The sequence below is a fragment of the Lissotriton helveticus genome, chromosome 4_1 (assembly GCF_964261635.1).
Source record: "Lissotriton helveticus chromosome 4_1, aLisHel1.1, whole genome shotgun sequence".
Lineage (NCBI taxonomy): Eukaryota > Metazoa > Chordata > Amphibia > Caudata > Salamandridae > Lissotriton > Lissotriton helveticus.
Genome location: NC_136063.1, coordinates 747,141,876 through 747,152,129, shown reverse-complemented (window position 1 = coordinate 747,152,129; position 10,254 = coordinate 747,141,876).

Sequence of the window (10,254 nt, the reverse complement as noted above, 5' to 3'; positions counted from 1 at the left end):
CACCCGGGACACATTAGGTGTCACTGTGGTGTGCCCGATGATGAAGCATGCCACCAACTAGGTTGGTGGGTGAGGGCTTTTTGAAAAAACCTACTGGTTTGCCGACACACGTACTCCATTGAGTCCCTTTCTCTTGTAACTTAGCTGGTCCTCTTTTGATTTTTGACAGTAGTCTGGCAAGAACAGCTAGTGCAGTAATGATGCCCTATACTTCTGTAAACCCTCGGACACAAGCTGCATGAATGATTTAGCTATAACATTAGGATAGAGGCAAGATGGCGGCTGCGTGAACACTGTGAAAAGTCGCTCTCTTCGCCGCGGTGAAATCTAATAACAATTGAAACCTTAATGGATTAAAAGGGGCATTATAGCATCGGATAATCATCTAAATTCAAGGGAAAAGTATTCCTAATACATCCTAAGAGGCATACAAATACAGGATGAGACCAGAGTAGAGAATCGGAGCTCTGATAGCCCAGAAGGTAAAATAACTTTTTCACAGCGCTCTTAGACTAAAGAGGAAAGCGTATCTGTGGCCCCGGAATGCTCTGCTGTCTGTGACTGTCATACGGAGGAACGTGCAAACCCAAAGCATATTAATATGCCCCCAAAAGTGAATCCGCCACCGAAGGAAGGCACAGCTGCTGCTGCTCGTGTGAAGGGGACCCCGGCAATCGTGTAGACAGCTGTGGAAAAGAGTGGAGACGCTGGTCACGCGATTGGCCGGGAGGGGGAGGAGATAGACGGTAGGATGCCCAGCAGAGAGAATCGTCCTGTCGACCCGGCAACCAGGTCTAAACAGCAAACAATTCCCGGGATGTTCTCCAGCCGTGGGATTAGCAGAGCACAGGCAAAACCATCAAACAAAGGTAAAACCAATGTCAAGACACTGAAAGGCATTAAAGACCTAGAAAATATTGAAGGGGCATGTCTGGCAAACCAGTAATAGCAGTAAACCCGCCCCATGGGATAACATTAACAGAAATACCTTTAACAAACTTCTCTAACACAAGCATTACTATTATTGAGCTAAATACTGACACTGAGATAAGGAGGGAGGGTAAGAACTTCCTCCAATTAAGTACTACTATGTCAGAAGTACAAAGCGAGATATGCCCCCTTGATCCCAAAACTGCTGTTATCGGCCATATGTGTGGCAAGACCACAGGGACTCCAAATGGAGACAAATTTTATTCTCTGACGGATGAGTCTGAACTTACCAACATCTGCCCGACTCAAGGTCATCTGTAAGGGCACAACCAGGGTATTCACCTCAGAGAAACAAGCCCAGGAGTATATACAGGAACTTTCACATGGAGAACAATATAAGGACTAATATTTTCGATTTCTTTATGTCTTCTGTATACAGGATATTTGGGGGAACACATGAATTATTAGGATTATCTCTTCCTTTTATTGGGGGGGGTTCTTTTCTTCCTTTTTTCGTTAAACAGGCGGGGAGCGGCTAGGGGCACAGTGAAATGCAGGCAGCATCACAAGGGTCTATGGACCTTTTTTGCCTTTTTGAGTGGGTTTGGGAGGGTGGGGAGAGAGGGATCTAAAAGAAATTATATACACAAGCTTTTGTTATAAGTGTGGGAAGTATATGTAAATTGGTATGGATATGCCACATGGTGATCGAACCTCACTCATCTACTAATGAGTAAGCTCAGAATAGCTTCAAGGAACATCTGTGGATTAAGTAACCCACAAAAGAGAAAGAGAGTCAGCTTGGATGTCCAATTTTTGAAGGCTGATATTATCTGCCTTCAAAAAACACATATTGAAGCCAGTAGACTGGATTTTGAAGAGTTGGCAGGTTACCAATTGATTCCCAGCACTATGCAGGACACAAGGACAAGAGGGATGGCAGTAATGGCACAGAAAGGACTGGCTAGGTTTTCACGATCTAGCTCCGATAAAATGGGAAGATGGGTAATCACTCAATGTTGTCTAGATAATAACGTGTTTACACTATGCTCGAACTACGGCTCGGTTCATGATGATCCAGCAATGTTCGAATGGCTGAATGTGGAATTAGTTGGGTGGCCCCTTTCACTTATCATCGGCGGGATTTCAATATCAATATGAGCTGTCAAACTTCTAATCAAATGGGGGTAGTGTATCCCAAGTCTCAAGTCTTTGACATAGTTAAGGCTTCTTCATGGGCTGTCGGATGTCTGAGCAAAGAAAGAATCTAACAACCCGGGTTTTACGTATTTTTCTGCTCCAAACCAAATACACGCAAGATTGGACTATTTTTTTGTGTCACAGGAGCTGCTGCAGGGATGTAGAATATATAAATACCTTAGAGTTATGTCAGGTCACAATCCTCCTTTGGTGCTGGAAATAAATATCCAGATTAAATCTCTACCCCAATGCTAGACATTCAATAGGGCTTTAGAGGCTATGTACAGCACATGGAGATGTGGATTCCCACGTTTATTGAAGAGAACCTAGGGAGCACCAGCACTCATGTAGTCTGGGATACTCTTAAGGCTGGCATCAGAGGGAAACACTAAGTATGGCTGAGAGAGTCAAAAGAGAGAAGAAGTTGTTACACACACTATATGATGAGCTAGGAGGGCGAAAACACATTTGTTATATGTTATTTCTAAGGGGAGAGATTCCAAGTCAGCCCAATCTTGAATTTTACCTGTGAGATCGGCAGTTACAGAGATCTCAATCAAAAAAGCTGCAGGCAGGGATATGGTTTGGCACACCAGGGCATATGAGAGTAATGAAAGGATAGGTCTTATGCTTGCAGTCCGCAGTAGAGAAAAGGTGGTACACGGTCTAAATGTTGAAGTTAGAGACCTAGTACTGGTTTGGTCATTGAGCCAGCAGCTATTCTTTCTGTCTTCCAAAACTTTTACCAGAAGTTATACACAGAGGACCTCCATATAGAGGATAGAGAAATAGAGGAATACTTGAATGGACAAGCCTTGGAAAAGCTTTCTCCTGCAGAGAGAGAAATCTTAGACACACCTATAAATGCTGAAGAGATTAAAAAAAAGGCAATTGAAACTTTACCATCAGGTAAAGCTGTTGGTACTGATCTGATACCGGGGGAATTCTATAAAAAGTTAATGGTACAACTATTGAAAATTATGCAAGAGATATTTTTACAGGCACAATCAGGTGAGGAGGCCCCCGAATCCTGGAAACTGGCCAATATAGCTGTGTTCCCAAAAAAAGGAAAACCTATCAGGGAATTGGGCTTATACCGACCAATTACATTGGTCAATAGCGACACAAAGATAATCTCAAATTCTTGCTAATAGGCTAGCCTCAGTTATTAAGACACTAGTCTCTCCCTACCAACATTGGATTTGTCCCAGGCGAGGGCATGATAGATCATATTCGACGGACAATTGCCCTATTTTATTCCACCAAGGTTACAGGAGACCCTATGGATCTAATACTATTAGATGCAGAAAAAGCTTTCGATAGCGTCTCCTGGCCTTTCCTATTGGCAATTATGGAAAGATAGGGGCTGGGCAAGGGGCTATTCAGATTATGTATCAGAAGCCTACTGCCAGAAAAGCTATGATTAAGATTACACCAGGTACACAACAGGGATGTCCTTGTTCTCCTCTAATGTTTTCCCTTTACATCAATCCTTTAATTAGGAAAATAGATGAGAAGGAAAAGATCCAGGCTATACGCACTAAAGGAGGAGATACTAAGCCATAACATTAGTATATGTTGGTGACTACAGTCCGGTGCACTACAAAGTGAACACCAGTCAACAAAGCAAGCTAGGTTATGATGAACATAGGTCAGATATAACAGTTTTAACCTTTGTCTCATTCCTTTACCTGGATAAATTCTGCCTGCACTGCACAGGCGAAATGTGTGCAGGAAAATTCCTGAAACTTACAGCTTTACCGCAAAACTCTTAATTTTGACTGGGGAGTGGAAAGTACTGTTTCCTTCCTAATCTGGATTACCTCTACTCATGTAATGAGGTCTTTAAAAACATTGATTACCAATTGAATATGTGAGAGTCGTAGCTTCTACCTATGCATTACTTGGTATGCTGTTAGCAAACTGCTGCCTTTTCTCCTCTGGTAAATTCAACATCATCACATCTCCGCCCATGAATTTTGTGTCACAAACACAAAGGAAGAGGACATGGTTGAATTATGGCCATCAGCAGTAGCCTAAAGACACACAACATCAGACTTCACCAGATCATGACCGAGCCTATGCACTCAGCAGGACACACCCTTGACCCCCTCTTCACAACAGGAAACTCAATCACCTTCAGCCACACTACTGAACTCCATGGACTGACCACTGTTGCATACACTTCACCTTCAGAACACCCATCATCCACAGACACCAGCACCCACTCCCACAACAAAACTGGACCAGAATCCCCAATGACCAGCTTACCTCTTCACTCAGCAACTCCACCCCAACCATCAAGGAAAACAATGACCCCAACACAGCAGCCCGAACCCTGCACAGATGGATCGCCGACAGCACCAACAGCATAGCCCCCCTCAAGAAAAACAACAACACCCACGCCAAAAAAGCCAGAAAAACAACAACACCCACGCCAAAAAAGCCAGATGTCTCACCTTCGAACTTCGGGAGTCCAGACGCACCCGCCACCGCCTCGAAAAGACCTGGAAGAACACCAAATTCACAGAAGCACACAACTTCATGGCCGCTACCAACGCCCACAACCAAATCATCAGAGAAACAAGGAAAAAAGCAATTGGAGAAAGAATCTCCACACACGCACACAACAGCAAAGAGCTCTTCAACATCATCAAGGAGTTTGTCCAACCCACCAGCGAGTCAACTGACATCCCTCCCTCACAAGACCTCTGCGACAAACTCAGCATCTTCTTTCACCACAAAATCAAGGACATCTACGTCAACTTGGACGAAGACGAAAAACTCACGAAACCCCCACCAACAACCCCCGACAGCCTGAAACCAATGATAGACAGCTGGACAGCCCTCACCACAGAAGACACACTGAAGACGATGAAGTCAATTCACTCCGGGCCCCCATGGACCCCTGCCCCTACCACATCTTCAACAAAGCCACCAACAGCATTGCACTCATGCAAGCCACACCATCAACCACTCCCTGGTGACCACCTTGTTTCCCGATGACTGGAAACACGCCAAGGTCAACCCCCTCCTGAAGAAACCCTCGGCGGACCCCACCAACCTCAAACACTATGGACCCATCTCCCTGCCCCTGTTCCCTGCAAAAGTTATCGAGAAAGCCATCAACAGCCAACTCGCCACATTCTTCAAAGAGCACAACATCCTCAACTCCTCCCAATCCAGCTTCAGGAAAAACCACAGTATGGAAACCGCCCTCCTCGTCGCAACAGACGACATCTGCACCCTACTGGACAAAGGAGAAAAAGTAGCACTCATCCTCCTCAACCTCTCAGCGGCATGCAACACAGTCTCCCACCGCACCCTATTACGCAGACTTCACATTGCAGAGATCCAGGACAAGGCTCTTGACTGGATCAGCTCCTTCGTCTCCGGCAGAACGCAGTGGGTCAGACTTACCCCTTTCCTCTCAGACCCTACGCCAACCACCTGCGCAGTCCCCCAGGGATCCTTCCTTAGCCCGAAGCTATTCAATGTCTACATGGCTCCGCTTGACCCCATCGTCAGAACCTACGGACTCAACATTGTGTCATTCGCAAATGACACCCAACTCAGACAGGGAGAGCCTGAGGTGGAGAGGCATTGCGTTCCAGGATTTGGCAGTAAGGTAGGAGAAGGATCTATCTCCTGTCCTGGTTTTGCAGATCCAAGGGACGGTGGCAAGGGCCAGTTGCGCAGAGCAGAGGTGTCTGGTGGGTACGTGGAATGAGAGGCTGAGGTTCAGGTATGCTGGTCCGGCATTGTGGCGGGCTTCGTAGGCATGTGTGAGGAGCTTAAAGGTGACTTTTTTGTTGACCTTGGAGCCAATGGAGCTCTCATAGGTGGACAGAGATGTGGCTGTGACAGGGGTGTGAGGACCATTCTGGCTGTGGCATTCTGCATGTTCTGATGTTTCCTGAGGAGTTTCTGTGTGGCCCCTGCATTGAGTGCGTTGCCGCAGTTGAGCTTGCTGTGTGAGTGTCAGAGTGTCACACTGGGTTCAGTGAGGATCCATCTACAGGATTTCCAAAGCAGGCAAAGAGTGTGAAAGCATGATGAGGTAACATCATTGATCTGGTGGTTCATGGTGAGTGGGGAGTCCAGTATAATGCCGAGATTTTGTGCGTGTCAGAGGGTGTGGTGGGGTTACTAGCTTGACGGGCCACCATAAGGCTTCCCAGGATGAGTACTTCAGTATTGTCCAAGTTGAGCTTGAGGCAGCTGTCTGTCATCCAGGTGGCGATGGCCTTCACCCCATTGTAGAAGTTGTTTCCGTCAATGGTGGGCTCGTTAATGAGGGAGAGAATCAGCTGGGTGTTCTTCGGCGCAGGATACGATGTTGGGTCTGTGGCTCCTGACAATGGTTGCCAGTGGGGCCATCATGAAGATGTTGACAAGCGTGGGTCTCAAACCCTGAGGCACTCCACAGCTGATCTCTGTGGGTTCCAAGAGGAACAGAGGAAATCTGGCTCGCTGTGTTCTACCAGTGAGGAAGGAACAGATCTAATCCAGGGCTTTGTCATATATGCTAGCGCTGTGGAGTCTCGTGATTAGGGTACGGTGGGAGATGGTGTTGAAGGCAGCCGAGAGGTCACGGAGGATGATTGCTGCTCTTTCTCCACAGTTGAAGAGGGAGTGGATGTTGTTGGTGGGGGAGATGAGGGCAGTCTTGGTGTTGCTGTTTCTGCGGAAGTCCTGTTGAGAGTAGTCCAGGACGTGGTTAGCTTTGTTGAATTCAGAGAGTTGGATGTTGATGACCTTCTCGATGACCTTGACTGGGAAGGGGAGCAGGGAGATGGGTCTGAAGTTCTTGAGGTCTGTCGGGTCGGCTGGCGGTTTCTTCAGCAGGGGCTTGATCATACCGTGTGTCCAGTCAATGAGGAAGGTGGTGCTTTCGATGGAGCAGTTGATTGTGTGGCGTAGTTTGGGGACAATGGTGGTGGCAGCTCAGTGGAAGATGTGGTGTGGGTAGGTGTCTGAGAGGGCTCCGAGGTGAATGCTCTTCATGGTCTTGAGGGTTTTGTCTGTAGTGAGTGGGGTCCAGTTCAGCAGGATCTGTTGAGGGTCATTGTCATCACATGAGCTGGTGGCGGGTGTTGTAGGTGGGTCTTGGGTGTCAAAGCTGTTCTAGATCTGCTTGATCCTGTGGTGGAAGTAGGTACCAAATTTGCTGCAGAGGTCTTGGGGGGGTGAGACTTCTGTGGTCCTGCTGTGGGTTTGGTGATCTCCTTGACAATGGTGAAGAGTTATTTGCTGTTGAGTGTGTTGGTGTTGTTTCTGACTTGAAGGGCCATTGTCTTTGCTGTTTTAAGGAGGGCGTGGTGTGTGGAGAAGGCATCTTTGAAGGTTTTGAACCTACTGGACTCATTAGACTTTCAAAGTTGTGATTTTCATGGAAGAGTGCAAGTCTCTGCAGCTGTTAATTAACCCATGGGCCTATTTACTAGCCATATCATGGAAGGTCTTTGTTTTTAACCATTTGTCAAACTTCACTGCCTTATAGTATGTCATCTACATGGCATTGATGAAAACTCACATTACATTTACATCACATGGATGAGTCTCTAATGCAGTGAGAGTGCCTTTGAATGCCAATCATATTTGGAATCCACCTGTATCAATTTACCCCTTTTCATCTGCTGATTTACTTTTTACCTAAATCACCTTCAGCTGCTCACTCAAGCCAGCTTAGGTTAGCAGAACACCCAGAACTCCAATGCAGGAGGAAAACTATTCTCTCTAGTTGGTTATTCATCTCCCTATATGTTTCTGCAGTACTGGCCAAATGTTTAACGTATTTTACAGGTCAGAAGTCAATGATCTGTACCAGTTGGTTTGTTATTTGCTTTACTTGTCTGTCTTCTTTTGGAACTTAATGCTCAGGCCCCCCTTTCTCAAATCTATTTTATAACATGCTTGCTCACTTCATGCTACTAAATAAAGAACAGTTATGATATTGCATTTGGTTGCGAGTCCTGGTTCTCTCCATTACAGCCATCGTCATAACCCTGGTCTAGTGTCACTATTCTGTAAATCTTTCTGTACTGTATCTTTGGAGGGACATCTCAGATTAGAACCCAGAGGCAAATGCTTTTTTTTTTTATCACAGGGCATTTATTTGGTAGCATTCGATTATTTAGAAAGCCATTCCCCCGGGGCTTCTCCTCGTTGGGGTTTTGTCAATGTCCCATCTAAAATTCACACTGCTCTGAACTCTCCACTGATTTCTTGACCCCCCTGAACCTTTCCAGATACTGTCAGATTTCCAGCCTGCCTCTTCTAACTGATGAACAGAATGGTAATGGGGCAACTGCACTTTAAGTTTAAAGCACTTTAATAGCAACCCAGAGGCAATGAACGAGCTATTGTGACAGTTTCAAATGACTGTAAAAGAAGGTAAATCATGGAAACACTACTGCAGTAATGCTTCTCAGCTGTTCATATGCGTATTAATTCCATTTTAATGGGTAGGTTATTATCGATGAGCTTCAAGGGTAACATATTGCAGAGGTGAGAGTCTTTCGTAACACTCCCTTTAGCCATATTTCCTACAAACAGTATGTATTTCGTACCTACCGTCCACGTTTTAATCTATCTTTCTTACATTGCCCAACTGCCTTGACTCCAATTCCAATCCAGACTCCACCTCAAAATGTGATGCTTGATTAAAAAGGCATTTCGTTTGGTAAACTCGCCCACCTTGCCTCTAGGCTCAACGCACGTGCACTTCTAGTAGCAAATCCCCATACAGACTGGATATTCTAAAGAGTCAAAAACAATGCCCAAACCAGCAGACTTTCTAAAAATAGGGACACAGAGGGGCATATTTACATGAAAATGGAGAAGTGCCGCACTGCAAGCAATTTTGCATGCCTCTTTGCCTCAAAAAACTTCATTGCAGAGGGTCATATTTAGAAGGATGTGTTAAGCCACTCAAAGTGGCTTAGCACAGCCTTGTTAATATGGGCTTGCATGGAGTGCCACAAGAGCGTCAAAAAAAGTCACCATCCGGCCGCTCTAGGGGCTTGTAAATATGCCCCAGACTCTCAAACAAACCTTTCACCTCAGAATTGCTCCTTTAATGGGGCACTTTAGGAATCTTCTCAAAACTCACCTCTTCACAGTCTTCCTAATAGCCTAAACTGTATGCCTTACTTCGTCCACTTTACCCCACTGTGACACTGTTTATTCTGTATTTTACGCATTTCTTGTACTGGATTCTCATTTAACCTGTAAAACGCTCTTTTCTCACATGTTTGCTCTGTGCCCCGCCTCTGTACATACCTCTCTGAGCCTAGGTTTATGCTTTATAAAAACATAAAAGACATTTTTATAACACTGGGTTGGACAATTCTATGGTGAGCTGCAAAAATACCCACAAAATACCTTTGCAATATTGTAAAATGGTATATGCATAACGTATGGAATAGAAAAGGTCTGGACAGATAATGCAGATTATTTTCTGAAGGTTGGTAGCCATCTATGCTCCTACCAAAGATTAATTGATAGACAGGTATTACGCATGGTAATAGGACTTAGAACTGATTTATATGTTGGCTGTGAGGATAATTTGTCACTGCTGTGACAGCGTACCCTTACGGTCAGCATAATGATCCATCCATCAAAACTTAAATCGGGCCTTCAGGCATGATTTAAGTTTTGGCAGGCGGAGTATTCTCCGTTGGCCTGGCGGATATAAAGACCTCCACCCATCAAATTTAGAAAGGACCGCCAAGCTGGTGGTCATTTCAAAAACGTCGGCTGGAAGTTTAACACACAGCTCTGTCAATACGACAGAGATATCATCAAATTTTTATTTTACTTTGCAAAAGAAAATCCTGGAAAGGGATTTCTAAAAAAATGTTCCCCTCGCAATGGGAGTTCTCTTGCATAGTGAGAGAAGAACTGAGCATGTTTCACTGCCCTTTACCACCAGGGTTTTCCTGATCTGTATATCAGCCCATCAAAATTTGGTTGGTGGTCATAGAGGTCAACCTCTGCTGGCCCGTATTCCGTTGGGCTATTGGAGAGGTGTAATGATGGTGGATACGGAGTAGACCGAGTAGTATCTGCTATGGTTACACCAAAAGTCCAGCAGCATCTAAATCTGGCAGGCAGACCATT